The following is a 12,708-nucleotide window of genomic DNA, read 5'->3' on the forward strand; positions in this document are numbered from 1 at the left end:
AAGTACAAGTTGTCATCTCCAAAACGAGCTTTACAAGTCGGTGGGGGTGGGAGGGAAGGGGTGGAAGGAAAAGGATTAGGATTGGGATTTGGGGGGGAGGGGGGAGGCTGGGAAGGGATGTGAAGGGTAAACAAAGGAGGAGGCTGCAATGCTTGGTAAGAAATGTACGCATTATCCTGCCCATGTAATTGTAACCCCTCAGTACAGTATGTCCACAAGTAAAATTAAATTAAATTTAAAAAAAAAGAAAGATCGCACCAATGGGAGCCTTTTCTCCTCCAGGGAACAAACATCTTTCTCACCCAAAACGCCAAAACTTCAACATCGATTGTAGGAGAAAAGGAGCCACGAATGCCAGGACTCCCAACTAGGAAGAAAGGAGCCAGCAGCTCCAGAAGGAAACCAATCCTCGCAATCGCCCATCATCCATTTATATGGGGCCGGGGTAGGGGTCGGGGTGGGGCTGGCAACTGGGGTCCCCAGGGCTTTTGTCCGGAAAGCCCACACCTGCTCCTTCTCCTGTCCCAACCCCACACATTGTCTGTGGCGCCCCAACAAAGTTACTTGGGGGAACTTTGCTCAGGTTACCCACCCGGTGCCCCGACAGTCTCAGGGGGAGAGGGGTGAGGCCGCTGCTGCTAGCGGGGCGCCCTGGCTCCCAGGCCGTGCCCCTGGGTCCCTGGACCACTGCCACCTCCCAGGTCGCCAACACCTTGGGCGTTTGTGGGGCCAATCCAGACCTGATGCCTGGCGGGCTGCCCTTCTCCTCCTCAGAGGTTCCCCAGGCTTGGGGCCGGCCAGGCTCCCCCGCCTTGGCCCCCTGGCGAGCCCCAACTGGATCCCTTTCCACAATTCAGCCCGCATGGCCAGTGCCGCCCAAGCAGGGTGGTCACGGGAGCCCCTGCCTCCCTGACCCCAAGGCCGACCACCTACCCACCCTATGGGTGCCATGCCCGGTCCCCCAGCGCGCGGCCACTCCGGCCAGCAGCCGGGCACGCGTGCCCTAGCCCAATATGTCTGGCACAGCACAAGCACAGAAGAGCCCTCCCTGCTAGCCCCCGACACCGGCACTCACCGCTTGCGCTCCTTGTCGCTTAGGCACCGCCTTTGACTAGCCGCCTCAGCCCGGTGCCCTCTCCTCAGACCGAGGCCGGCGGCACTCAAGAAACCTGCGCCTGGTGGGCTTGGAGAGCACCCACACGCAGGGCGTGCTTGCGTCCCCGGACCTAACGCCTGCACCTGAGCCGCGGGAGAGGCTGGGCTGCTTGCACAGAGGGAGCCCTGTAGATAGAGCATGTGCAGTGTGTGCCCCTGGCCTGTAGGCCAATCCCCCTACCCTCCTTGAGCAGTGGGCGAGATCCTGCTGGAGGCAGGGAGCTGGATGGAGCTGGGCCAGCGCCAGCCTTCACTGAGAGGCACTTTTGCCCAGGTACCATACCTGGAGTTTTCTTCCCTGGTTCCTATGTCAATGAATGTGTTATACTTTTATGGAGTACATTGAAAGGGATACAGAGTATTCTCTGCGAATAGGGGGCCCATTACATTTGGATTTTGTACTTCTTTGGGCACATTTTATCTGCCCTGTGTTCTAATAGGTTAATAGATTACGTATGCATAAAAATCATGCAGTACCTAAAACCGTAAACCCTAATAAGGCAAGGAATAATAGATAATATACTTATTTCTAACTCCGCCCATTTTAGATCTCCGTCCAGTACTGTGAGGAAGGAGAAAATACATGCTTACTGGGGAGATCGTGAATACTTTACAAAGGCTGAAGTGGCACAGCATCAAAGAAAATGTCAGCCTCTGAAAGGATCAAGTCTAACCTGATTATTATTTACAGCAAAGGGTTAAAACGGTGGCTGCAAAGACAGTTAAAGCTCATCTGGAAGTAAACTTTAACACTTATCCCAAGATTTGAGCAATAGTTCATGAATAACTTAAGAGCATTTAAAATGGTGGTCAGAGAAATCGAAAGTGCCTTAATTACAGAAAATAAAAAGACTAGACTTGAATGCGATAGTACATATTTTAGATGAGAAGCAATAGAATCTGAAATTCAAGTGTGGTTATCAGGAATGGATAACAGTACAAAGTTTCTGGAGATAATAAAGCACAAGATGACTTCTAGCTCTTTCTTGGAACTTATTGTGAGAGACACCTACCTCATTAGATTGATTATTATCCTTGTAAATATTTATCAGTACATTAATGAAACTTACAAAATATATACCACTACCAATTTGAAAGAAATGTATAGGGAAAGATGCCTGGACTGTATTAAACGAACTCCTTTTGTAGAATGCAAATGCTCCATAATAAACTTTCTGTTAGTGTTATCATCAATGTTTCTGACCCTTAATGTGCCCATCTATAACATGGGATCATAATATTTACCTGTACAATGGTTCACTTTACGGCAACTTTGGCTACAAATGGCACCCAGATAACGAAATATTATTAATTCTACAGGTTTCAATGAAGACGTATTTAAATAGGTAGCATTGTGAGAATATAGCACATTACCTTCCATAGTGTCAGTGGAAGGAAGGCCTAATATAAGCAAGGTAAGAAGGAACTCTGTCAGTTATAGATTACAGATCTTCCTTAGTTTTCAGGGCCCAGATGTTGGATTTGTTAAGGCTTCACAATCATAATGGATAGTGATGATGTATATTTTTAACATACACATGTATAACATATATCTGTTAAAATTATATTGGATATAATTGTATCACATAACTATATCATATATGCATGTACATATGTGTATGTATATGTATTTGCATATTGAAAAATATAGCAGATTCAAATTAGAGTCGTTCTTACTGAGGTTCCACATCACCAAAGTAAAACCTGAATTATTTACTGAACTTCCAAAAAATATGGATAGAAATAATAGCTAAAGCTTTTTTTTTTGGTCAGCTGGGGGCTTGAACTCTGGGCCTGGGCACTGTGCCTGAGCTCTTCGGCTCAAGGAAAACGTTCCCCACTTGAGCCACAGCACCACCTCTGGTTTTCTGGTAGTTTATTGGAGATAAGAGTCTCATGGGCTTTCTTGCCTTGGCTCACTCTGAACCAAGATCCTCAGATCACAGCCTCCTGAGTAGCTAGGATTACAGGCATGAGCCACTGGTACCTGTCTAATAGCCAAATCTTAAGCCAACAAGATTTGATTATAAAGAGGTAACGTGAAAGAAGTAATTTTTATTTGTTGAATTTGTTCCTTATCCCTCCTTTTCTCTGTCTCTCTCTCTTTGCCTGTTTAGTTCATTGGATGAGCTGGATGCTGCTTAGTTCATGAGCCACTAATAAAAGCCAATCAGATTTCTGAAATCCAAATGAAAGTTTGTTTTTTGACCTATATATATATATATATATATATATATATATATATACATATATATGTATATATATATGTATATATATATATATACATATATATATTTATATATATATGTATATATATATATATATACCCAATATATGTAGTATATTATAATTATGTTGTGTTGTTTCTGTTTCTCTACAGATTTCTGGCTAATATACCTTGGAAGGTTATGAAAATAATATAAATTAATTATCATCTAAAAGCAATTATGATTTTTAACTTGGTAGGTTATAAAAAAATTAAAGTGAGTAAAGAATCTCATATATAATGTGGTCTGGATAAATAGCAGCTATTATTATCCATGAATGAATACCAAAAACAAAAGCTAAAGGAGTAGAAAAGGTGAATAATAGCACTTTAAAATAATTTTCTACGTTTTGTGGGTAATCATAAATATATGTAAAAAGGAGGTTTAAGAGAAGAAAAAATTTGTTTATAGCTCTGATGCACAAAATAGTTGTATATATCATATTTTAATTCCTTGCAAATAAATGTGCTAATGATCCATTAATTACAGAGAGCTGTACTTTTAAAATATAATAGAAAGCAGAGGTTTAAAATCACATCTGAAAATTATATTCCAATTTGCATAACAGTTCATTTCACTAGGGAAAACTTCCTTCTGAACTGATCTCCAATGTCACCAGGTAGTTACATGATATAGCACTTAACTAATATCAATGTTTTCATTCAGTGTCTTCTGGGGAAGCCAATAGCTATGGTGAGTGTGTAAAATTGGTTAAAACATTCTATTTAACCTACATATATTTCAATATGTTTGTTGTATACTAGGCAACATCCTCAATCCTCAGGGATTTGTCAAAAAGCTAAAAATAAGAATAGGAATATAAGCATAATTTAAGGCAGAATGTGTTATCAGGATGATAAACGACTTGGACAGTCGTGCCACCTTCTGGTAGCTCACACTTGACCTACTTCTCCTAATCATGATTCTACTGTAATTCCCAACTTTGCATAGTTTGGTTTAGTGAAAGCCCAACCAAATGCTTGTACACACCAAAATCCTTTAAAAATATTTCTAATTGGTGAAGTATTTAATAACCTAACATTCTCAGTCCACTGGCTCTTTGGTTCTGAGTATATATAAGATACTGAAGGACAGAGGGAGCAAGACAGAATTCATACAGATCTAAAACCTGTGCTCTTTTTTTTTTTTTTTTGCTTTCTTTGTTGTACTGACTTTTTTGTTTAGAGGGGATTTTACTTAAACTATAAGAATTGAAGGATTGACTCCCAGGTCAAGCACAACACTAGGTGCATGCTCACAAGCTTGTCAGCAGGCAGGTCATTCCCAATTTGGCCTAAATGAAAATCCCCTCACCCCAGGCAGGGCATCTGATCATTTGCATTTTCAGTACTCACCAATGACAAAGCTATGATGGAATTGAGTTGTGTGTGTGTGTGCGTGTGTGTGTTTGTGCATGCGTGCATGCGTGTTGCAAGTACTGCACTGGGTAACTTCCCTGAGCGTTTTTCTTTTTGCCTAAGGTGAGCATTCTACCCACTTGAGCTTCACAGCTCCATTTTTGGCTTTTTGGTGATTCACTGGAGAACAGAGACTCATGCACTTTCTTGCCCTGGGCTGGCTTTGAACCAAAATCTTCATATCTCAGCCTCCTGTTAAGCTGGGATGACAGGCATGAGCCTCCGGTTTCCACCTGAATGTTCTTATTTCCTCCAAGCTCTGGGGTATCCTTTACCTTATGTGCATTTCAGCACACATTTTCTGTGTTTTTTAGCCTCCCTCAAATGAAAGGATGAAATGAAGTGAACTTTTCCTTTACCATGTTATCCCTGGTTACTTATGAGAAAAACCCACATCAAAAAGCTAAATCCCATTTTTGCAAATGGTTCAACCAAGGCTCAATATTCTACCACCCCCCTGTGTATGACAGACACTCCAGTATAAAACTCAGGAGCTTGGTGCTAGGTGTTTAGTCAAAGCTCCAGTTATTTTCATGTTGGAGAACTTTACATTTGAGAGGCTCAATTCCCACCAATCTGTGAGGAAATTTAGATTTATTTTCATGCCTTGAGAACGTGGTGAGAGAGTTCAACACAGAAATGAGCTCACTCCACATCATGGAAAGAAGTGTGTATAAATCAAATTTAATAAGAATTTCCAATGTGGGTTCCTATCTGTCAGCCGCAATATCACTGTGTGAGTGGCACAGGCCACTGCCTAGCGAGCTGTAGCAATGGGTGTTTGCCATAGAGCCAGGTATCTTGAAAAAGACCCACGGAGGTGTTTCTGGTCTACAGAAACCTGATTCTGCACCCATTGTGCACCCTGAGGCCTCCTGCATGCACAGAGTTCTGTAAAGTGAGGCACTGTCCGTTCTTCTCCATCCCCAGCACAGCCTCTGATTCACCTGCCACCAGGATTATGAATGTGATATTTCCTTCCTTGTCCACATTCCTGTTGTAGAAGACGATGACATTTGCAGCAGAACTTGGCAATAGTTTTCACCAAAGTCTGCCATGGAAGAAGTAATCATGGTCCGTGCACTAGAGTTCCACCATCTCATTTCATAGTCCCCTGCCCAGTGTGGAGTGAACCATTCTCCACTCCTTCTGGATGAATCCTGGGTTAAGGAACCTGGTTTCTAATCAATCCCATGAACTTTCTTGTAGTTCAATCACTTGGAGTTTGGGTGAAGAATTCCACCCGCTCCATAAAGTGCACAGAAAACCAATTCCTGAATTCTCCCCTATCCCCAAACCATCATAGAAAAGTATTTCCACGAATCTTCACATTCATTTGTTCTAGGTCTAATTGAGTGCATGTCAATATGTGAACGTTTGCTCTTCTATTGATATTTTGTCTTCTATAGCTAAGGTTTCAGAAAATGAGACCAGTTTACCTAGAAAGTTGAACTGTTGAGTACAAATGTACTCTTTAAAAGACATACATTTTTTATTATTTTTTTTCTTTTTCTTTCCACCCCCCAACAATATAACCCCTGTTTTCACTGTATTTGATTCTGGTGTCCTGTATCTTGTATATACATTTTTGTAATTTGGGAAGGGGAAGGGATATAACTAAATGCTTAAATAAGGATACATGTTGACTCATTATGACAATGAGATATACAAGACACTATACTGAAAACGAACTTTATTATCTTTAAAAAATGTATTTATCTCATTTTAAATGTATTTTTATCTTTTTAGAAAACATATGATCTTTAAAAATATTTTACTATCTTTGAAAATATATTTTCATTATCTTTTTATATATTTTAAATTATCTTTTATCTTTATATTTTATTATCTTTAAATGTATCTTCAATTATTTTTCTACGTTACAATATTTTAATTTATTTTTACTATAGAGTTGAGGGGTAAGCATTTCATACATCAGATAATCAGAACTATATTTCTTATCTTTTAATTTTTAAATATATTGTGTTATTTATAAGTGGTTTGATAGAGGAGTGGCCTTTCAATAAAGCAATTTGTGAATATAATACAACTGGATCCACATGAAAAATACATGCTCTTTTTTTTGGACTGCCCTGGGTCTTGAATTCAGGGCCTGGGCACTGTCCCTGAACTTCTTCAGCTCAAGACTAGCACACTATCACTTGAGCCACGGTGCCACTTCTGTTTTTTTCTGTTTATGTAGTATACTGAGGAATCAAACCTTGGGCTTCATGTATGCAAGGAAAGCACCCTACCACTGACCCACATTCCCTCCCTGAAAACATATGCTTTTAATTTTTTCCAATTATTCCAAAGCACAACAATACCTGACTTCCTAGATTCAGCATGTTGCACAGATTTTATTTTCCAATTCAATCCATATAAATTGCTTTTGGATGTCTATAAAATACTTGTATTCATAAACCGCTTTTGTAGAATGGCAATTGTTTGGTACAACCATTGAATGTTCATAAAATATTATTTTTTAAAAAATTCAGGTATTCCCCAGAGGAATTGGGATTACATATCGGCCAGACTCTCATCTGTCTGTCCTGTTCAGACAATGTTAGAGTAAATTATTAAAACAAGTATTACACTGTGATTATAAATTAAGTAATTAGTTAATTAATTAACCCAAGATCGAGTTTGAGTGCTGGGAACTGCTTTTAAGCACTAAAGCCATTCCCACCCCACACCCCAATGAAGTGACATTGATCAGGAAAGATCTTTTGTATTGGTCAACTGCGTGGATAAATCCCAACTCTTGTGTGCCACCAACCACTGACAGATCATTTTTTAATGCAATAATAAAAATAAAATACACTGAAGACTTTTTTTAATGTGTAATTTCTGAATTTCCTAGGAAGAAGCAAGCACCTACAGAGTGGACATGAATAACCTACATCACCACTGTCCTGACTTGTGGATGATTCTAGATTTCAAAGCCATGTTTTGAAAGATCTGAAGAATCTCCCCCACTGAGTGCATGGCCCGTGTTTTGACTGATGTCCTCTTTGCACACCACAGTGTACTTACAGTTAGCTACGAAGACTCCATTCTCATTCTTCATGTGCATAACAGTGTATTTTTGCCACTCTTTCACTCTCTCTTTTGCCTGAAAATCAATAACACAAAGCAACCAGGAAGTCCTTGTTCCAATCAATACATTCCAGTAATTTTCTCCAATCTGGCTGAGTGGCAGAGGACTTCAACACAAGAGATGCTTTTCTAAAAACTCATGTTCCCATTCTTGTCATTATTATTCTGTTAATACTATAATAATAATAATAATAATAATAATAATAATAATAATAATAATAATAATAATAATAATAATAATAATAATAATAATTATTATTATTATTATTATTATTATTATTATTATTATTATTATTATTATTATGTGCATGTCTTGGAGCTTGAACTCAGGGCCTCAGCACTGTCCCTGAGCTTCATTTTGCTCAAGGATGGTGCTCTACCACTTTAGCCACAGCCCCACTTCTGGTCTTTTCTGTCTATGTAGTACTGAGGAATTGAACCCAGGGAATCATGCATGCTAGACGAGCACTCTACCACTGAGCCTCCCTCCCAGTCTGTTATTACTATTTTTGTACAGGTCCTGGGACTTGAACTCAAAACCAGAGTGCTGTTTCTTAGGCTTTGATTTGTGCTTAAGACTCATGCTCTACCAATTTGAGCCAAAGCTGCACTTTATGTTTTGTTTTGTTTTGGGGTTACAGGTAAGAGTCTCATAGACTGTTCCTGCCCCCGGCTGGCTTTGAACCACACGATCCTCCAGATCTCAGCTTCTTGAGTAGCTGGGATGACAGACATGAGCTACCAGGACCTGGTTGTGGGTTGAATATTTTTTATTTTATTTTATTTTATTTTATATGAGAACATACTGTACAGAGGGGTTACAATTACATGGGCAGGATAATGCATACATTTCTTACCAAGCATTGCAGCCTACTCCTTTGTTTACGCTTCACCTCCCTTCCCAGCCTCCCCCCTCCCCCCCCACCCACTCAGACCCCCCTCCCCCCCACACCGATATTGTAAAGCTGGTTTTGACATGACATTTTGTACTTCTCATTGTTGCAACAGGTCCACCTGAATCCTTAAACGACTTGTTTGTCTCCATCTCCTCCACATGTTATACTGACATCAAATATAGTGAAAGCGGGGGTTACACTGTCAGGGAGGGACATACAAAGCAACAAAGAAATAATCTTATAAATGCGTTAGAAACACATGCATGAAAGAAACAAAAACATTAAAATACATATTTAAGGGTTCATTTTCCTAACATCACATTATCTGACCTTTTTGGCTTGACTCATACCTATACTAGATATTGCAAATAAGGGAAACCATGGGACCTATGCTTCTTTGGGCCTGGCTTACTTCACTTAATATAATTTTTTCCAAGCCTTTCCATTTCCTAACAAATGGGGAAATGTCATTCTTTCTGATGGAGGCATAGAATTCCATTGTGTATATATACCACATTTTCTTGATCCATTCATCTACTGAGGGGCATCTGGGTTGGTTCCATATCTTAGCTATGGTAAATAATGCTGCAATAAACATAGTTGTGCTGGTAGCTTTAGTGTGGTCTTGTTTGTAAACATTTGGGTAAATGCCCAAAAGCGGGATTGCTGGGTCATAGGGGAGTTCTATGTGAAGTCTTTTGAGGAACCTCCATACAGCTTTCCAAAGTGGTTGAACAAGTTTACATTCCCACCAACAATGAAGTAAGGTTCCTATCTGTCCACATCCCCTCCAGCATCTGTTGTTGTTAGAGTTCTTGAATTTTGCTCTTCTAACTGGAGTGAGGTGATATCTCAATGTTGTTTTGATTTGCATTTCTTTTATGGCTAGGGATGTTGAACATTTCTTAATGTGTCTATTGGCAATCCTTCTTTCTTCTTCAGAGAAGCTTCTCTTTAAGTCTTTCGCCCACTTATTTATTGGGCAGTTGTTTCTTTGAGGATTTTTTGTTGGGTGGTTTAATTTATATTTTAGATATGAGACCCTTGTCCGTTGTATGGCTAGTAAAGATCTTCTCCCAAACGGTGGGTTTTCTATTGATCTTGCTAGCTATGTCATTTGCCTTGCAGAAGCTCTGCAACCTTATGCAATCCCATTTGTCAAAACTTTCTTTGATTTGTTGTGTTTCCGGGTCTCTATTGAGAAAATTTCGGCCTGAGCCAAAGAGACCTAGGGTTTCTCCTATTACATCCTGTAATGTTTTCAGAGTGTCTGCTTTGAGTTCAAGGTCTTTGATCCATTTGGAGTTGATTCTGGTGCAGGGTGAAATATAAGGATCTAGCGTTAGTTTTCTACATGTAGTTAACCAATATTGACAGCACCATTTACTGAAGAGGCTGTCTTTCTTCCATTCTATTGTTTTAGCTTCCTTGTTGAAGATTAGATGGCTATAGGTCTGTAGGTTCATTTCTGGGTTTTCAATTCTATTCCATTGGTCCTGAAGTCTGTTCTCATGCCAATACCAAGCTGTTTTGATTACTATGGCTTTATAGGAGAGTTTGAAATTTGGTATTGATATTCCTCCAGCAGTGTTCTTTCCGTTGAGGAGCGTTTTTGCTATTCGGGTCTTTTATTGTTCCATATGAATTTTTGGATTGCCTCTTCTATTTCCTTGAAGAATGAGGGTGGAATTTTGATAGGTATCGCGTTGAATTTGTAGATAACCTTGGGAAGTATTGCCATTTTCACGATGTTAATCTTGCCAATCCAGGAGCATGGGAGGTTTTGCCATTTTTTAAGTTCTGTGTTGATTTCCTTTTTCAAGATTTTAAAGTTTTCATCCTAGAGGTCCTTCACTTCTTTAGTTAAGTTAATTCCTAGGTATTTTATTTTTTGTGGGGCTATTACAAATGGAGTTGCTTTCCTAATTTCAGCCACACTTTTCTCATTGTTGGAATACAGAAAAGCCATTGATTTTTGCAGGTTAATTTTTAACCTGCTACTTTGCCAAAGTTTTGAATCAGCTTGAGTAATTTGGGAGTGGAGTCTATGGGATTCTTTAAATACAAGATCATGTCATCTGCAAAGAGGGAGTGTTTTATTTCTTCTTTCCCTATTTGGATCCCCTTTATGTCTGCATCTTGTCTTATTGCTGTAACTAGGCATTCTAATACTAGATAGCAGAGAAGTGGAGAGAGTGGGCATCCTTGTCTTGTTCCTGAGTTAAGAGGAAATGGCTTTAGTTTTTCACCATTGAGTATAATGCTGGCTGTAGGTTTGTCATATACAGCCTTTATTGTATTGAGGAATGTTCCATGGATTCCTAATTTTTCCAAAACCTTCATCATAAAGGGGTGTTGGATCTTGTCGAATGCTTTTTCTGCGTCTACTGAGATAACCATGTGGTTCTTGTTCTTGCTCCTGTTGATGTGATGAATAATATTAATTGATTTGCGTATATTGACACAGCTTTGCATCCGTGAAATGAATCCTGTTTGATCATGGTGTATGATTTTTTGGATGAATTGTTGAAGTCGGTTGGCCAAAATTTTGTTGAGAAGTTTTGCATCAATGTTCATGAAAGAAATGGGTCTATAGTTCTTTTTCTATGATGAGTCCCTGTCTGGTTTTGGGATGAGGGTTATGATGGCTTCATAGAATGTGTTCGGTAGTGAGCTTTCTCTTTCAATTTCATTGAAGAGTTGGAGGAGAATTGGTGTGCGCTCTGCTTTGTAGGCCTTGTAAAATTCCGCTGTAAAACCATTTGGTCCTGCACTTTTCTTAGCTGGGAGGTCTCTTATTGCTGTTTCTATTTCAATGCTTGATATGGGCCTGTTAAGATAGTTTAACTCATCTTGGTTTAGTTTTGGCATGTCAATATTTGCTAGGAAGAGGTCTATTTCTGTCAAGTTGTCAAACTTATTAGCACAAAGTTTGAGAAGTATTCCCTTACAATGTTCTGAATCTTGGTTGTTTCCGTGGTGATGTTTCCATTCTCATCTCTGAGTTTATTAATTTGGGTGTGTTCTCTTCTTTTTCTTATAAGATTTGCTAAGGGTCTGTCAATTTTGTTAAGTTTTTCAAAGAACCAACTCTTTGTTTTGTTGATTCTTTCTATAGTTTTTTTGGATTCTAATTCATTTAATTCTGATTTAATTTTAATCATTTCTTTCCGTCTACTGGATTGGGGTTTATCTTGCTGCTCTTTTTCAAGGAGGTTTAGATGTGTCATTAACTTGTTAGTTTCAGATCTCTCCAATTTGTTGATGTAGGAGCTCAGAGCTATAAACTTGCCTCTGAGTACTGCCTTTGCTGTGTCCCAGAGGATCTGGTAATTTGTGTGTTCATTTTTGTTGAATAGCATGAACATTTGAATTTCCTTTCTAATCTCTTCCATGACCCACTCATGATTCACCAGTGTGTTGTTCAGCCTCCATGTGATACCGGACTTTCTTTAGTGGCATTTGGTGTTGAGTTCTAATTTTATTCCCTTGTGGTCAGAGAGAATGCAAGGTATAACTTCAATGTTTCTGAATTTAGACAAGTTTGCTTTGTGGCCTAAAATGTGGTCTATTTTAGGAAACGTTCCATGTGCTGCTGAGAAGAACGTGTATTCTGATGCTGCTGGGTGAAATGTGCAGTAAATGTCTGTTAAGTCTAGTTGATCTATGCAGCTGTTTAGATCTGCGGTTTCTCTGTTGAGTTTTGCCGAGTTGATCTATCTAGTGGGGAGAGTAGTGTGTTAAAATTCTCAACAATTAATGTCTTTGGATCTATATGGGATTTGAGGGAAAGTAGTGTTTCTTTGATAAATTTGGGTGCTCCATTGTTTGTCGAATAGATATTTAGAATTGTAATATCCTCCTGAAGGAGAG

This window comes from Dipodomys merriami, unplaced genomic scaffold, assembly GCF_024711535.1.
Source record: "Dipodomys merriami isolate MVZ:Mamm:240054 unplaced genomic scaffold, mDipMer1.0.p SCAF_65, whole genome shotgun sequence".
Lineage (NCBI taxonomy): Eukaryota > Metazoa > Chordata > Mammalia > Rodentia > Heteromyidae > Dipodomys > Dipodomys merriami.